We start from the raw sequence: 17209 nt of genomic DNA, 5'->3' as shown, positions 1-17209 counted from the left end.
TCACAGCAGCACACACCCACACACATAGGCCTGAGCCACACAGTTTTTTATTTAAAATCCTGCACTGCCACAGACCCCAAATGTGCAGCAACAACAACAACATTTATTTATATAGCACATTTTCATACAAACAGTAGCTCAAAGTGCTTTACATAATAAAGAATAGAAAAATAAAAGACGCAATAAGAAAACAAAATAAATCAACATTAATTAACATCAAATAAGAGTAAGGTCCAATGGCCAGGGGGGACAGAAAAAACAAAAAAAACTCCATACGGCTGGAGAAAAAAATAAAATCTGTAGGGTTTCCAGACCATGAGACTGCCCAGTCCCCTCTGGGCATTCTACCTAACATAAATGAAACAGTCCACTTTGGATTTAGGGTTCTCACGGAAGGACTTGATGATGATGGTCACGTAGACTTCTGGCTTTTAATCCATCCGTCATTGTTGGAGCATCATGAAGCTTTGAGTAGGTGGAGGTGGCGCAGGCCACCACCACAAAGAAACCAGAAAAAGAAACAGAAAAAGAGAATAGGGTTCAGTACGGATTTTAGAGCCTCCATGAGTAGTTATTATGAGGCAATTGAACATACAGAGTATCAGGATTAAGTTAAATTAAGTTAAATTGAAGTTATAAAAAGGCCATGTTAAAGTAATGTGTTTTCAGCAGTGTTTTAAAGTGCTCTACTGCATTAGCCTGGCGAATTCCTATTGGCAGGGTATTCCAGATTTTAGGTGCATAGCAGCAGAAGGCCGCCTCACCACTTCTTTTAAGTTTTGTTCTTGGAATTCTAAGGAGACACTCATTTGAGGATCTGAGGTTACGATTTGGAATATAATGTGTCAGACATTCCAATATATAAGATGGGGCGAGATTATTTAAAGCTTTATAAACCATAAGCAGAATTTTAAAGTCAATCCTGAATGACACAGGTAACCAATGTAGTGACATCAAAACTGGAGTAATGTGTTCAGATTTTCTTTTCCTGGTTAGGATTCTAGCAGCCGCATTCTGCACTCATTGGAAACGATTTATGTCTTTCTTGGGTAGTCCTGAGAGGAGTGCACCACATACTATAACTAATAATCAGTTTATTGAAACTGGACACAGACAATCCTTATAAAGGCATAAAAGGTTTTCTTGCTTAAATCCAGCAAGCAGGTGTTTGTCCCCATATCTAACAGGATTATCCACCCGTTTTAAGACACCAAAGCAGGTCTGCGTTTTTCATCGATTGCAAGACAAGAACCAGCCCTGCACTGGAGGTGTGTCAATGAAAAAGATGCGTCACTTTGAGTATCTGGGGGTGTGCTGAGCACGGCGCTCTTTAAATTATGTAATGGTGGTGTAGCAGACTCATGTACCCTACAGTGAGAAATAAATGCATAGACATTTTATTTTTAATAAGGTTGTAAATTGCCTTGAGTAATCATTTGAATAAACAAATAAGAAGGGAGAGTTAAGAATGAGGTAAAATGAAGCTAAAATCACAGAAATTACCTGTACAGTACATTTTACTAGAACCATGCTTTAAATCATTCTGCCAGACCAAATGTTCATTTTGTTTGACTGATAACACTAACCTACTCAGTCCTGGTTCATATCTAACCTGGCAGCATGACAGACAGACAGGACAGGCAAGCCAGTCCACCTCACACACAGCAAATGCTTTTTGAGAACTCCACGCACACACACACACATGCACTATGGGATCAGGCCACAAGAGTTCAATAATAACCTTTGTGCCAACCTCCATGTATTCTCTCAGTTAGTTTTTTGTGTCCTGTCACTCTACCCACACCATTACTGACATCCTCATTCCTTTCCTGCACTCTAGCACACTCATCACTTCCATTTTTATTTCAAAGACATGTAGAGATGGCAAAGATTTAAAATAACACAAAGATGCCTATTCATTCTAAATGGAGGTCTGTCAGGAAATCCTCTGATTGCTTTACTAGTGGTTACTGCCTGGATGGTCTATAATAAAGTGTCGGCTGAATAGAAGAGGAAAGGAAGGAATGACTGCATGTCCGGCGTCAGGCTCTGACCATTTTAACTTCTTAGATTAAAAGCACTGCAAAGTACAATAAGGCCAATCTTTTGATTTTAGTGATCCACCTGAAAGTGTTTTTGGTGCCACGTAAACAGGAAACATTTCCAGTAATAATGGGGGTTTGATTTCCAAGGAGTTCATTCTGTATAAGGAGGCTAAGAAATGCTTGTGAGACGCACCTTGTTATGACAAACATGTTACCTTTACCAAAACAAGTCCTTGAACCCCAGTTTTACATTAGGGTTTACCTCTCTAAAATGAACAAAACATAAAGTTGTGTGAAAAAGTAAGTACACCCCGTTTTTACTTTTACAACATTTTATCAGGAATGAACTGCCGTCCAGGTCGGGATGGACCCTGCTCGCTTGTCTGACTATCAGGCCATTATAATGGAAGGTCAGCGAGGGGGCTCTGATATTCCCTTTCTGTGCCAGGATGTTGCAGCAGTAATTACACTGGGACTGGCATCCCAGCAGTCACAGAAGTACACCCTGCCTAGGCCTGAGAGGCTGGAGGGACAAGGACAGTGGGTGGCTGCCTGCTATGAGCAGAGCATGTAAACTGGGTGGAAACATCCCATCTGGCAAGCCCCGCTATGGATACCCGCAGTGCAGCATGGAAGTTGTAGTCCCAAGGGTCTGCCCTGCCAGGTTGTGTAAGCGCCCACCATGGAGACCAGTTGGATATCCTTGCACAAAAAACAGGTGTGGTCGTAGCCTGGCCCGGAAGTGCTTTCTGGGGGCGATTGGTTGAGCACTGGAAGTACTCCTGGGTCAGGTGTTAAAAGAAAGTTCTCCACCCTGAAGTCAGGAGAGTAGTTAAGGAAAGGAAGAGAAGGGAATAAAAAAGAATCATTGGTTATTTCCAGAGCTTTGTAATAAGATATTTGTTAAATAAAGGACTTTATTCTAACCTACAAATGTGTTTGTAGCAATTGTGTCATGAATTTGGGGCTTTGGTGCGCCCCCTAATGGCGACAATGTAAACAGTATCTTTTGTTAAAGGTGATGTAATTGGGGAAAAATGAAAATTTGACTTTGCAATTATTTCTTCAATGAAAAATGAACAGATATTCCATTTCCCTCTGTGGAAAAAGTAAGTCCAGCTTTGGATGCACTGTGAAGCCATCTCTGACATCAACTGGAAGAATGTTTCTTCCTCCATTCAAACCTCTTTCACCTGTGTGATGATTGGGTGTGTCTTGCATGCACAGCCTGTTTTCAATCTCCCCACAGCATCACGATGGGATTCAAATCCAGGCTTTGACTTGGTCATTCCTGAACCCTCCATTTCTTTCTTTTCAGCCATTCCTTCATAGATGTACTGGTATGTTTAGGGTTGTGTTATGTTGCAGGATCCACATTTGGTTGAGCTTCAATCTTCTGATAGATGGTCTCACATTATCATCAAGCACCCTCTGGTACAATTAACAATTCATAGTGGACTCTGAGATGACCTTCCCAGGTCCTAATGCTACCAAACAGAGCCAAACCATGACATCTCTACCATCATACTTTACAGTTGGTACCCGCTTTTCCTGGTCAAATTCTGTTTTTGGTTTTCACCAAACATGTCTTCTGGTACTGTGACCAAATAATTCTATTGTTGTCTCAACTTCCAGAACACATTGGTGCAGAAGTCCTGGGGCCTCATGTATAAACGGTGCGTACGCACAGAAATGTTGCGTAAGAACTTTTCCACGTTCAAATCGCGATGTATAAAACCTACACTTGGCGTAAAGCCACGCACTTTTCCACGGTACCTCATGCCTTGTCGTACGCAAGTTCTCCGCTCGGTTTTGCAGACTGGCGGCACCCAGCGTCAAAGCAGTGCTACTGTTCCTGTGTGATTACTCCTTATTTTCATGACGCGGCTTTATAAATACACCGAAACTAACCGCATATTGTTTATTAGTGTAATGTATCTGATTGTAATTAACTTGTAACAATATAATGGTCCAGGGAATAGTCATAGTATTCCAAATACCATAACTGCTTTAGCGTTGTTACTCTCACTTCTTCTTCTTCTTCTTCTTCTTCTTCTTCTTCTTCTTCTTTCAGCTCCTCCCGTTAGGAGTTGCCACAGCGGATCATCTTTTTCCATATTACTCTCACTGCACGACTCGGAGTATTTATATCACTGTATCTGAGTGTGAATCACAGCAGCAACTGTTCGGAAAGAGAATTATCGGTATACAGCTTTAAGGACACGCTGTCTCTGCCACGGCAAAACATTTTAAAGCCTTTCCTGTACGGACCTCGTGGTTCAGAAACAGTTTCATCCCAAGAACTTTAAACGCACTCAATCAATTGCACCTTGTAGAACTGTTTGTACTTATAAATACAATCACCCCACTGTTAACTTGCACTACTGTTATAATATCACACAACCTGAGCCACTTTATAAACTTACAAAATTTACATATGATGACGATATCATTTTTAAGATGAAATGCAGCAAAATATGTTTGTTAAATTATACACATAAAACTTTAACTTCATTTAAATAATCTATATTCTTCACTGGTACTCGTTAAGGATAGAATAATTAAACATGTACTACGAAGATATTTCAATGTTCTTTAAACGTTTTGAAGAATCGGCGCTAAGCTTACAGATGGCTTAACGTCTATTACAGAGCTGATTGTATGGCGATCAGTTACTTGGGGAAAGAAAAGCACTGACTGCAGTGACAGCTACGCCAATATATAGTGAATATAAAACAGAAAGAGAAAATAACAACACAGCTAAAAACGCAGCGACAAATTTCGGCAAAAGTTAAATGCTTGTGTCATGAGCACGAGGCGGCTAAGCAGTGTCTGCAACGGCTGAGGCCATCCACCGTGCATAAGCTACTTTACTGACATTGGCGGGCGAAGGAGCCACCGATTCTTCCTCTGCCCAGTGCCACCACAAGCCTAGAGCCGCCCCTGAGTACTGCTGCAATAAATTATTTCATTGAAGTGAAACAGATGTTTAATAACGTGCTTTAACTCCTATCATCACGAAAATGATATCACGTATACATCTCAGTGTTTGAGTTATTCAGAGAGCTGTAATATCACGAATGTAATTGATTCTGTGTCCAGTTGGAGGAAGAGAGCCGGTTTAAGAAGCAAGTAGTGATTCACACACATAGAGCACATAGAAGATCAAATACAAAACAAAGCATTTAACGTGCTACTTTAATTACGATGTGATTTGAGTAACTGGTTAATTAAACGATTTTATGAAAGTTTATGATGTTCTACTTTAATGACAAAATAAACTACGTGATTAAAGTGGAAATGTCGAGATTGAAGTTGACATTTTGTGCTTTTTCCCCCGCTGTGTGCCTTTTTTGTCTCTGTACCCTAATAAGCTTTCATACGACACTCAGACAGTGGGCTACAACTCGGCTTTTCACGGCGATTTTGATATGTGACTTCTTTTTTATTTCCGGCACTGTGCGATTTTGTGAATGTGAGCTTTCAAGTTTCTCCAACACGCTATGTCACTCGATCAACTTCCTTTTGTTGATTATACCACGGTTTATTTGAACAAATAGTATGTTTTTCCTTTGCGTCCACTTGGTATTCGCTGAAATTCTTATATTTTCCCCCGTGCTTTTCCTATTGTCTTTTCACAGAAGGCTGCGCTTAAGGGCGATTTATATTGATTTGCATATTCAAAGAGGCGTAATTCTGGGAGGAGTAGGGGCGTTACATAAAGCGCGTGCACGAGCGTTAGTTTTCACGCTAATCGGGATTTATGTAGCGGAAGAGCGTGGAAGTTGGAGTACGCACAGATTCCTGCATCTGAATTTTTCTGTGCGTAAGCACATTTCGGCTTTTGTGCTTACGCCATGTTATAGTGCGAGTTCTACGCACGGCGTTATACATGAGGCCCCTGGTCTTTGCCTAGGTGTTCATGGATGAACTTTTGCTCTTTCATATTAACAGTGGCAAGAGCTTCAGTACCTGTAGGTCCAGTGATGAAGTTCTGGGGTTCTTAGTGACTTCTTTCAACATCTCTGGCTGAATTTGCCAGGGATGTCTGTTGCTTGAAATCTTTTCCACTTGTAGATGATCTTACAGGCAATCTGAATTGTTTGGAGATCTTTTTAAAACCCTTCCCAGAGTCACAGGCTTTAGAACCTGGCTCACCTCCCGTTTAGAGCTAATGTGTGTGGCATCTTTCTAACGGCAGACTTGTGTGCTTTGATGTCAACAGTGGTAAAAGCTACCTGTAGGTCCCTTGATGACATTCTGAGGTTCTCAGTGTAAATGTAAAGGGAGATTTACTTTTTTCCTCATGTGAAATTTGCATTTATGGTTATTTAAATTGTGCAGTGAACTGCAAAATATAAATGTGGCATGGTTTTTATTATCTAATATCGAATCTTGTTATGACCACATTTGCTAAAACAGTTTCATACATTTCATAGATCATGCTTCCTTTTTTACACATCTGCGCCTTTCTCTAGCCCACTAAATTCGATTCTGGGGTCATAACTGTCGACCGTTGAATCCAAATTTCCCTCAACAACTGTTTTATTTTTTTTTTTTTTTTAAGTCATGCTTGTGACCTTGGGGCTGTTCCACTTACTTCCTGCTTCATTCTTTTATTTGTGCAGTTTTCTTTTCAAACATTTCCATCATTAATTAGTTCCACATTTCTGTCCGAAAGCTAAACCAGTCTGGTTCTTCCTGGTTACTGCCTTAGTTGTCTTCAGATTCTCTGCTAATTCTCTGCTAATCGTGGCTTTGCGACGTAATTTAATTTTTATGCAGAGCTGAATGCATTTCCCATCCGTGTTCATCAGCCTGAATTTCCAGGAACAACCAGAGAAATGCCAAACTACATTTGTATTTGCATTATGTCAAGAAGAAGGCCACTGTTTAGAGAGCACTGAACTGCCTTACCTTGAGCGCTGGGTTGTGGTTTAAGACCGAGCCACCTGTAGTCTCATCTCCCATGTCCTGCTAGAATGCAGAGAGTGGACCACTTGCAATACTTGTCCATCTTCTGTGTATACAGGGCAGCAGGCCACCCTCTGGCGATTCACACGGAGTTCCTCAGGTTTTGAAAGAGGTCAGCCTTGCATATAGACATTTGAAATCTTGCCATTTATGACAGACCTTTAGCTTTATTATAGAAAACAGCACCAAGTGCCACAACATTCTCAGATATGGCTCTGATGATGAAGAATCGAGAGAGACACAAGCTTGGACATGTGCAGAATTGTCTGTCCATTTACGAAATAGGCTTAGTCTAATTTCAGGAGTTTTCATAATATTTTGCAATATTGTAAAGAAGTTGAAAACAATAACAGAAATAAGTGCTGAGGTCCTAAAGGACACCACGTTTAATCAAATCATCCAAAGTACAGAAAAGTAATAAAACATACACATGCTAAAAATAGATGCAAAAGTGAAAGAAAAATGAGGCGTGGAGCTCCGAATTCCTCCAATGCTGGTTCAGTTGTGAATGCCCACTTTTGAGGCTTTGCATAAATTAAAAAGTAAAGGCACTTTGAAAATTATGTGGTAACTGCGGTGGATTGAAGTTGATGCAGTACAACACATTCATGATGGCTCACAGGGTGGTTCAAACACACACGGGACAGCACTCTGCCATTAGTCTAGGTGAGGCCATGCACAAATCAACATGGACACTCCACTGCGGGATTGCACCACTGTTGAGCAACGTGCCATAGTGACACAGAGGGAGTGAAACCAAAGAGTGCTGGCTCAGTAAGTGAAAACAGCATAACTCAATGAAAGGTTAAAGCGGGAAGAACAAATGTAACCAGAAGCTGCAGTTTGAACATCTTCCACATCCCCCTTACAGCCCTGATCCAGCATCTACACGATTATCGTATCTTCAGCCTACTTCTCAGTCACAGTCCTGGAAGGCCGCAATGGCTGCAGGTTTTTGCTCCAACCCATTTGCTTAATACGAAGCACTTAGTGCTCAAGTAACACTTCTGCTTCACTTTAGTTGTCTCGCTAATTAAGATTTTGAACCCTTTTTTCTTATTTTAGTCTTAAACAGTTGTATTCTTGGTTTTTAATTGTTCCTAATTAGCAATAACATGCAAGTGACAAAAGAGACCAGCATTTCTCCATTTAGCTTGTTACCATTTATACCTGTGTGCATTTATCATGCACTGTTGGGTTTAATTAAATACTTGGAAGGAAAGTGAAGAGAAAAAAAGTGAAGGACTGAGAATTACTCATCCATTTTAGCCTTCAAATCATTTGGATGATATTCTTAGAAAGGGGAAGAAAATCTAGGATATGAGAATTTCCTGACATAGCAGAGTTAAAGCACTAACAAGCCATGAAATTAAATTATTGACAAGAATTGCTTTTTGATTAAGCAACCGGGTTAGAACAAAAACCTACATCCACTGCGGCTCACCAAGACTGTGATTGAGGACCCCTGTTCTGCACGGTCGCAGGTTTACTTCTGATGATGAGATTAAGAAAATGGTGCAAGCCTGGATTGGGAGCAGCTGGAAAGCCTCTTCTCCCATGGAATGAAGAAGTTACAATTTTTACAGGGTCTTCCACATGGTGAAATGATATTTATACTCACAATTTCCATTAACCCTACTAATTACAAAAGAATATAGTTTCCTGTAAAATCTGGCTTTGCAATAACCATCAACAAAAGCCGTACTTTGAAACAGGGGCTCTGGCAGATTCTGAGATCATACAGTAATTCCGAAATGGGGTGTCAATCGGCAGCCTTGTGCTTTACAGCTCAATGCCTTAGCATCTCTGTCCAACCATTCCTGTGCTTTGAAGTAAGGAGTCGTTAAATATTTGAGTAAACCTCCACCATCCTTGGTGACACACAGGCTATTTCTTAAGGTGTGTGGATGAACTTTGACATGAAGAGCCCATTTAGCCTAACAAATCTTGTTGATCCTATCCACTTAATTTCTCCATAATAACTTCAAGCCGAGTTTTGAAGGTCCCTATAGTTCTAAACTCCTCGCTACTATGTGCTAATTTATCTAGTTATGTATCTATGAATCTCTGTGTGAAGGCAAACTTACTAATATTTGTGCAAAATTTACCTTTAACAAATTTCAAACTCATTTTAAAGTAAAGCTTGGATCCATTGTACTAATTCCTTTCCTGTAGTTAGGATATAGTGGGTTAGATAATGGATGGATGGAATTTTAAACACTTCACTCATGTCACCATCTCTGCTTGCTTAAACCAAAAAAGTTCAGCTCCTTATAAACATTCATCCATAACTCATCCCATGCAGTCCTGCAATCAGCCCTTTTGCTCTTCTCTGGAGTTTATCTAGTGCTGCTTTGTCATTTCCGTAGCCCAAAGACCAAGACGTACTCCAGTGCTTTATTAGCCACAAATTCAAACAATTTGAAAACGTAGGCAATTTTAAGACAAATCTATACTTGTTTTTATTTGCTGCAGCTTTCCCCTTGCCACTGTGGGCATATTGAAGATAGAAGGACAGTGATTTTAAATTCAGTAGAGTAGCAAATTTCTTGCATTGTTCTACCTTAATACAGAAGACATATTTCTTTTGTAAATAAACATTTAAATAGATGTAGACAGGGGCAAAGCTAAGAAGTAATTTTGGTGTGGAGTGGGTGAGAAAATAAATCTTAATTCTGTCTGTGATCAATCAATTAGAACTGCCATAAAATATATTTCAGGGAGTGTTCAAACCTGCTTCGCTGCCACACTGATTGTCACAGAAGAATAAAGCCTGAAGCATTGGGATGATGCGTACATGTTGGCTGTGTAATTGTACTATTGTGATCTGTATCTTTACTAATTTGTTATTTGTTTGTTCGTTCATTTGTTCGTTTGAATCTATCAATCAATCAATCAATCTAGCAATCTATCTATGACCACAAACCTAAAACAGGCAGATGTGGAACACAAGTTCAGGGCACACACTTTTTTTTTTTTTTGTATTTTCCTTTTCCCGTGGGAATCGGGGGAAAGTGTACAGCACAGTTCCAACACAAGCACCAAACAGTTTCTTTTCTTCCTCTGTTCGCCTCCACTCCTCCTGGGAAGCTTCACCCCCTTCCTCATGACAATGGCTCCCTGAGTAGTAGCTGCTCGCTCCTTTTATAAGGTACCCAGAACTGCTCCAAGTGCTCATTGACCTAATTCTGGCAGCACTTCTGGGTGTGGCAGTAGTGCTGCAAACAAGCATACAAGGGGTCAGCTGCAGCTCCCCCTGGTGGTGCCCACCAAACCCGGGGGGAGTTTGCCAACTACCGCTCCAGGAGAAATGATGCTCTGGATATACTCCCTCCCCCAGCGTAGCGGCATCCCAGCCAGGCAAGGGCCCCGGCCCTACGCCACACAATCTATCTATCTATTATTTAGTGCCTTTCATATGTATGTATTATACAATGCCTTTTACTTTATATCTATATATTTGGTAGACCCTGTAAGAGGAGATTCACAATATAGATCTATCATTCAGTTATAAAGTTAGAGCACTGGCAGGTGAACTGAATTGCTCAGGATCAGACAGTAAACCACTGGAGAGGATTGATGTAACATCTTTGCTATTTGGCCACACTGTGTAACCTCCTTGGTGTTGTATTTACCCCCGGAAAATCAACTCAAAAAAACAAGAAAAAAAATGTTACGTTTAACAGAAACATATAAATACCAAAACATCAACATAAATACAGAAGGAAAAATATATCTAGTGTCCACTGCTGTACTGATGCAGATTTTGTGCACATCCTTTGTGTGACATGTTTTTAGACGGTCACCAATGCACAGTTTGACTTTGTAATAGAGACAGTACAAATGTGTTTCATTGCACGGTTTCCTTCAAATATTTTTTCTCTTGTTTGCTTATGAGAGGGTAGAATGTCGGTGCCTAATCTGAATGATTGACACACTCTTTGTGTTATTGTAGGCTACCACAGCACAAGCCTTAGTGACTTCCACATTTCCATCACACAAACATTAACAGTTGCTGCATTGTGAACAGTACTTGGGCGGCTAACGTCTTTCTTGTCCTTCTACTTCATCACAATCATTTCGCCTTTTTGCCACACACCTACTTCCACCCTGGTGAACCTTCAAGCACCCTAAATCGCCAGGCATATCGTGGTGACTCTGTTGTACAGTGATGTCTGTTTCAGTTTCTTTGTCAACGTCTGATTACCAATTCAAATTGTCATCACTATTGCTTGAATTAACTAGTGGTTCATTTTCAGCTTGTTGTAAAACTGACTTTACAGCTTTTCGTTTCCGTTAATTGTGTGTTTTATTTGAGATCTCTGTCCCACTCTTGAATATTGATGAGGGGCGAAGCACATGGAAATATTCATGATTTCTTGCGGCATGTGATTTTAACCACTACATGGTAGCAGAATATATTCCTGAGTGTTATTTGAGCTTAACACTTGAGGTTTACCATTTTTACATAGAATTCCAAGAATTCCATGACTGGGGGTTAATGCCAAGAAGGTTAAGAAAAGTGTGAAGAAAGCTGTAAAACTAACAGACAAGGCCCGCTTTGAAATATTAGACGATCACCAACACACAGCCTGGTGTCACAATCGGGACAGTCCAAGTGTGTTTCTTTTCCCACTTTTCTTCACAGTAGTGCATGTGAGCTATCAGGCTGAGGAGGGCAGAGTCACATATGAAAACATAGCCAATTCCAGAGAAGTATATGCTCCCAAATTAAAAAAAAAAAAAAGATAAACTTGCCGTTATGTAAGACTATCCAATGCCTCACTGAGTCAGTCAGTATAAAAGAAGCCACACAATTAAAGTATTGGGTCTCCACTTTTAAGATTTTTTTTATTTCTCTAAGAATAACTCAAGTGGAATGTCACAATTTCCTTGTTCTTTTGTCTCAATATATCAAGGTAGCCTCAAGGCCAAATCTATTATTCTCATGGAAGTCTTTCTGTGGCCCAGCCCTTAGTTATTGGTCTCTGGGTGGATACACACTTCTTTTAAAATGAAGTCATTTTTCTGATTTTTCCCTTTCTGAACAATTAACAGCTGTACACAATGGTTGCTAAAATTATTAATAAAGAATTCTGCTAAATTTACCATTGGCACAAATAAAGTACTTCTGCCTACCTGAATTGTTTCACAATTTAGTGGTGGTCCTATAAAACGGTGTCATAGGAGAGTGGCGCGATTAGCACATGCAAGTGAGAGCTTCACTGCGCTCTGTAAACCCATAAATGGGCAACAGAAGCTGTCGGCCAGTGCCAGTTCTCAGGAAGTGTCTATAAAACAGCAAAAAGAGCTTTGCCAAGTCACATGAAATCATCAGGCTAATGGTAGAAACGACAGTGAGACATGTGATGAAGCAATGAATAAAATCAGGAGCCTGAACCAACCTTTGGGAAACTGTTACTGAGAGTCTTCTGTTCTTCATATGATAAAACCCACACTGACCTTGAGGTTATTAAAATTACTTTTGCTTTGAAAAGCAGGAAGTATTGTAAAAAAAAAATGTAACAAAATGCTGTCTAAATCTCAGACGTCCCTGCTTTGATATTTAGAATTGACATCTTTCACAACATTGGTGTTTCATCTGGGGTTGGTTCCTGCCCGTTCTCTCATGGCTTTTCCTCCCACATCCCAAAGATAGCGTATCTTGATTTTCGTTGGCAGGTCCAAATTGGCTCTGTGTGGGTGCGTAATCTGTGGCAGACTTTTATACATATATATATAGTTCAAGGGGTACACTTTGTCCCCGGTGGCCCTAAATTGAGTTAAGATGGCTCAACATTGAAACGTGGTTAAACTGAATCTTACACACATGCCATTGGAACAGATTTTGGCCCATCAGCTCCTCATTACTGGAAAATCAAGAAAATCAGTAGATTCTTCTTCTTCCCTTCCCATTTATCCAGGCTCCAAAATGAAAGCTTGGTTAAAAAAATCAGTAGATTAATCTTAATAAAATTTCATGCAGTTAATATTTATGTTGCTATCCTCTGTGGTGGTGTGGCGAACACAACTGATTAACCGTGAAAATGTGACAGGAAATTCTCAAAAAGAAATCCTATTACTTCCAGACACTTCTCACATATCAAAACATTTTCAATATGGCTACTAATCATGAGTGAAACCCATTGAATTTGCTTTACCTCGAGTTCAATGAAAATATGGAAATGTTCGGGAATTTCAGTAAACTCTGTAAACGCATTGAATCAGTGATGAAGTAGAAACTGAACTAGCTTTGACTGGATTATAATGGTGCAATGGCAATGTGATGGTTAGGGAAATACCTGCCAACTATGCTGGATCAGTAATTGTGGCCAACGATGAGACCTAACCTGTGAGGTGCGGTGAAAATCATTTATATATATATATATATATATATATATATATATATATATATATATATATATATATATATATATATATATATATATATATATATAAAACCAAAGAATCAGGCAGGAGGAAGCTTGTCCATCCATCCATCCATTCATCCATTATCCAACCTGCTATATCCTAACATATGGTCACAGGGGTCTGCTGTAGCCAATCCCAGCCAACACAGGGTACAAGGCAGAAAGCAAACCCCGGGCAGGGCACCACCCCACCGCAGAAGCTTGTCTATTGCATCTTTTATTTCTCATAATGAAGAGGAATACATTCCGAATGGTCACAAAGTAAAGACAGAGAAGCTCTACTTATAGGTACTTGAATTTACATAACATTGCTGAATTAATGCTTACTCTGACTGGTTCACTAGTTTGCATTCACTCTGATTGGCTTAAAGACATGAGGCATTATAGCAGCAAGCTTTATCCAGCTTACTTACATACCCCAAAATAAAAGTCTCATTTCACTATATTCTTGAACCTTGCTGTACTTTTCAATACTTTTTGAGTTCCTGTGTGCATAACATCTCAATCAATCAATCAACATGTATTTTTATATAGCACATTTTCATACAAAAAAATGTAGCTCAAAGTGCTTTACAAAATGAATAGAAAAATAGAAGACACAATAAAAAATAAACATAAGTCAACATTAATTAACATAGAATAAGTAAGGTCCGATGGCCAGGGTGGACAGAAAAAACAAAACAAAAAAAAAACTTCAAAAGCTGGAGAAAAAAAAAAAAAATCTGTAGGGATTCCAGACCACGAGACCGCCCAGTCCCCTCTGGGCAAATCTGTCAGGCCTTACTGGTTACATGATAGCCAGCCAACTTCTTGAACCATCACCCTTGTTCTTTGTTGGTCACTTGACCTTTATCTGGTTTCCTGATATGCTGTAACAGGTTTCTGACATTTATTAACCCATTTATACTACTTCTAAGATAGATGCTATGTTTTAATATGGGATATGTGCAATATCTACTGTATATTATCCATAAATGACTATATGACCCCTAAGTCTTGTTTTTCTTCAACTGCAGCACCATGTCTCCTGAAGATAAAATTAAATTGTTATATATAAGGTACAGGGCTATTCAAAATGAAAGAGCAGATTTCAAAAATTTATCTCAAACTGTACAAGACAGAAACACATTCCGCACATCACTGGATAGAGAGAGGAAAGTTCAAAGTTTGGTCCTATGGTACTCTTGAGGTTGCATGCACTCAACATGAGCACCATGTGTAGCTCAACAAACATCAAAACTGTAGACCATTTCTTGTCACACACTAGTCAACTGGTCCCTAGTTACTGAATTCACAGCTTCCTCAATTTGATGTCGCAAATCTTGAACATTACCGGTCATAAGTGGAACAAAAAACCCCCCTAGATAAAAATCACAGGGGGTACAGTCTGGAGACCTGGGAGACCACAGACGATGAGCAAGATCTTGTTGTCCACCTCTTCCAATCCAGTGTCCTGGTAACGCCGGACCTCCAAGTGGAAATGAGGCAGTGAACCATCTTACATGATGACCAGTGCTTTTACATTTGCACATGCAACCTTCTTCTACGAATTTTTTATGCCACTCGTAAATTTGCTTATGATGAGGGAGCTGTTTGTTAAACTGTTGGCAGAATTCAAGTTGCACATGAACAATGGAGTTTTGCACTTTGCAAATTGCAGCACGCAAAATGATTTCTCTTGTGGAATTTGTCAACATTTTACTATAAACGAGAAACAGCACTCGGTGGCATTCACTGGTACTTTTAGCCGGTCTTTTAAACTTTGAACTTTCCTTTATCCAGTGATGTGTGGAATGTGTTTCTGTCTTATACGTACAGCTTGTTTGAAATACATTTTTAAAACATGCTCTTTCATTTTGAATAGCCCGGTACTATAACAGAGCAAAGCCGGTCAATGTGTCAGGTGACACAGATGTCAGGTGCGTTCATGAGAGTGGGGACGTTTATGAAAGTTCAGGGGCTATTTATGTAACTCAACAGTGGTGCACACTGCTGAATCTCAACCCACCTCCCCACTCCTGGCCACACTATGGACACTGACAGGTGCCATTTTGATAGCTCTAGGGGTGCATACACTGAACAACGAGGTTGATCTTCCACCCCTGGTTCTTTAAAATCTAATAATGCTGAATGTGCACTATGGACACCATGTGGCACCATATTTATGATTCAATCAGCACATGCTTCGGAATCATTAACTCTGCCCAAACCCGCAGTCACACAATATGCGCTGTGTAGCACCATTTTGGTAACTCTATGGACATGTGCTCAGATCATCTCTCCCCTAGGTCCTGAGTGCTCTATGGACACCATGGGATGCTGTTTTGATAACTTGAGCGACATGTTCTCTGGAATCATTCCTAAATCCTGTGATGGTGTGAGTTGGCCTTCTGGGGGCTTGTTGAATCCATTACTGCCAATAACGTACCCAAGGGATAAGCCTAGCAAATAAGGACTGGCACAGATACCAAGAAGTAGGTGCAAAGTGATAAGTGCTTTTATTTAAACAAACTCGATCAAATCTGTGTTGAAAACTCCAGTGGTCTCTTCTTAAAATAAATTATCCGTAAAAACAGTGATGATCCATGAATTTAAAATCCAGATTAAAATGAGATTAAAGCCAACAGACATCTGGCCCTTCATATTCTGTCAGACCAGCCCAGCACCACTCCCATTTTTGTTTCCCCGGCTCACCCATTGATAGCTTAGCCAGTTGAGACATACGGAGCAGCAATCCTCACTACCCGACCCCGTCTTAGCTACCTCCAAGTGGCACTGGCCAGATGGCTCGGGTTGATTGTCCTCCCATCTTCCTTCTCACACCCCTGGCGTACCTTGGATCCCTGGGGGTAGTACGCAACCTTGATCATTCCCACTCCTCAACAATTTATCAGCAGGGCTGACCCTAGAGTGCCGATGCTATTATTCACTCCTTCACCGGCCTACCACTTGCTGTCTTGCACCCACACTGCCTGGTTGCACGTCCTGCCTCTCTCCATGATGCTGTGTGCGCTCATGCTCTCTCTTTCTTTCTGCCCTTGCAAGCTCCTTTTAAACTGTCCCTTCTAATGAAATACAGGTCTGCATACAGTGGTGTGAAAAACTATTTGCCCCCTTCCTGATTTCTTATTCTTTTGCATGTTTGTCACACAAAATGTTTCTGATCATCAAACACATTTAACCATTAGTCAAATATAACACAAGTAAACACAAAATGCAGGTTTTAAATGAAAAAAAAAAATCCAAACCTACATGGCCCTGTGTGAAAAAGTAATTGCCCCCTGAACCTAATAACTGGTTGGGCCACCCTTAGCAGCAATAACTGCAATCAAGCGTTTGCGATAACTTGCATTGAGTCTTTTACAGAGCTCTGGAGGAATTTTGGCCCATTCATCTTTGCAGAATTGTTGTAATTCAGCTTTATTTGAGGATTTTCTAGCATGAACCACCTTTTTAAGGTCATGCTATAGCATCTCAATTGGATTCAGGTCAGGACTTTGACTAGGCCACTCCAAAGTCTTCATTTTGTTTTTCTTCAGCCATTCAGAGGTGCATTTGCTGGTGTGTTTTGGGTCATTGTCCTGTTGCAGCACCCAAGATCGCTTCAGCTTGAGTTGACGAACAGATGGCCGGACATTCTCCTTCAGGATTTTTGGTAGACAGTAGAATTCATGGTTCCATCTATCACAGCACGCCTTCCAGGTCCTGAAGCAGCAAAACAACCCCAGACCATCACACTACCACCACCATATTTTACTG

This window comes from Polypterus senegalus, chromosome 12, assembly GCF_016835505.1.
Source record: "Polypterus senegalus isolate Bchr_013 chromosome 12, ASM1683550v1, whole genome shotgun sequence".
NCBI lineage: Eukaryota > Metazoa > Chordata > Cladistia > Polypteriformes > Polypteridae > Polypterus > Polypterus senegalus.
The sequence above is the reverse complement of the archived record's forward strand: the minus strand, read 5'-3'. Positions refer to the sequence as shown.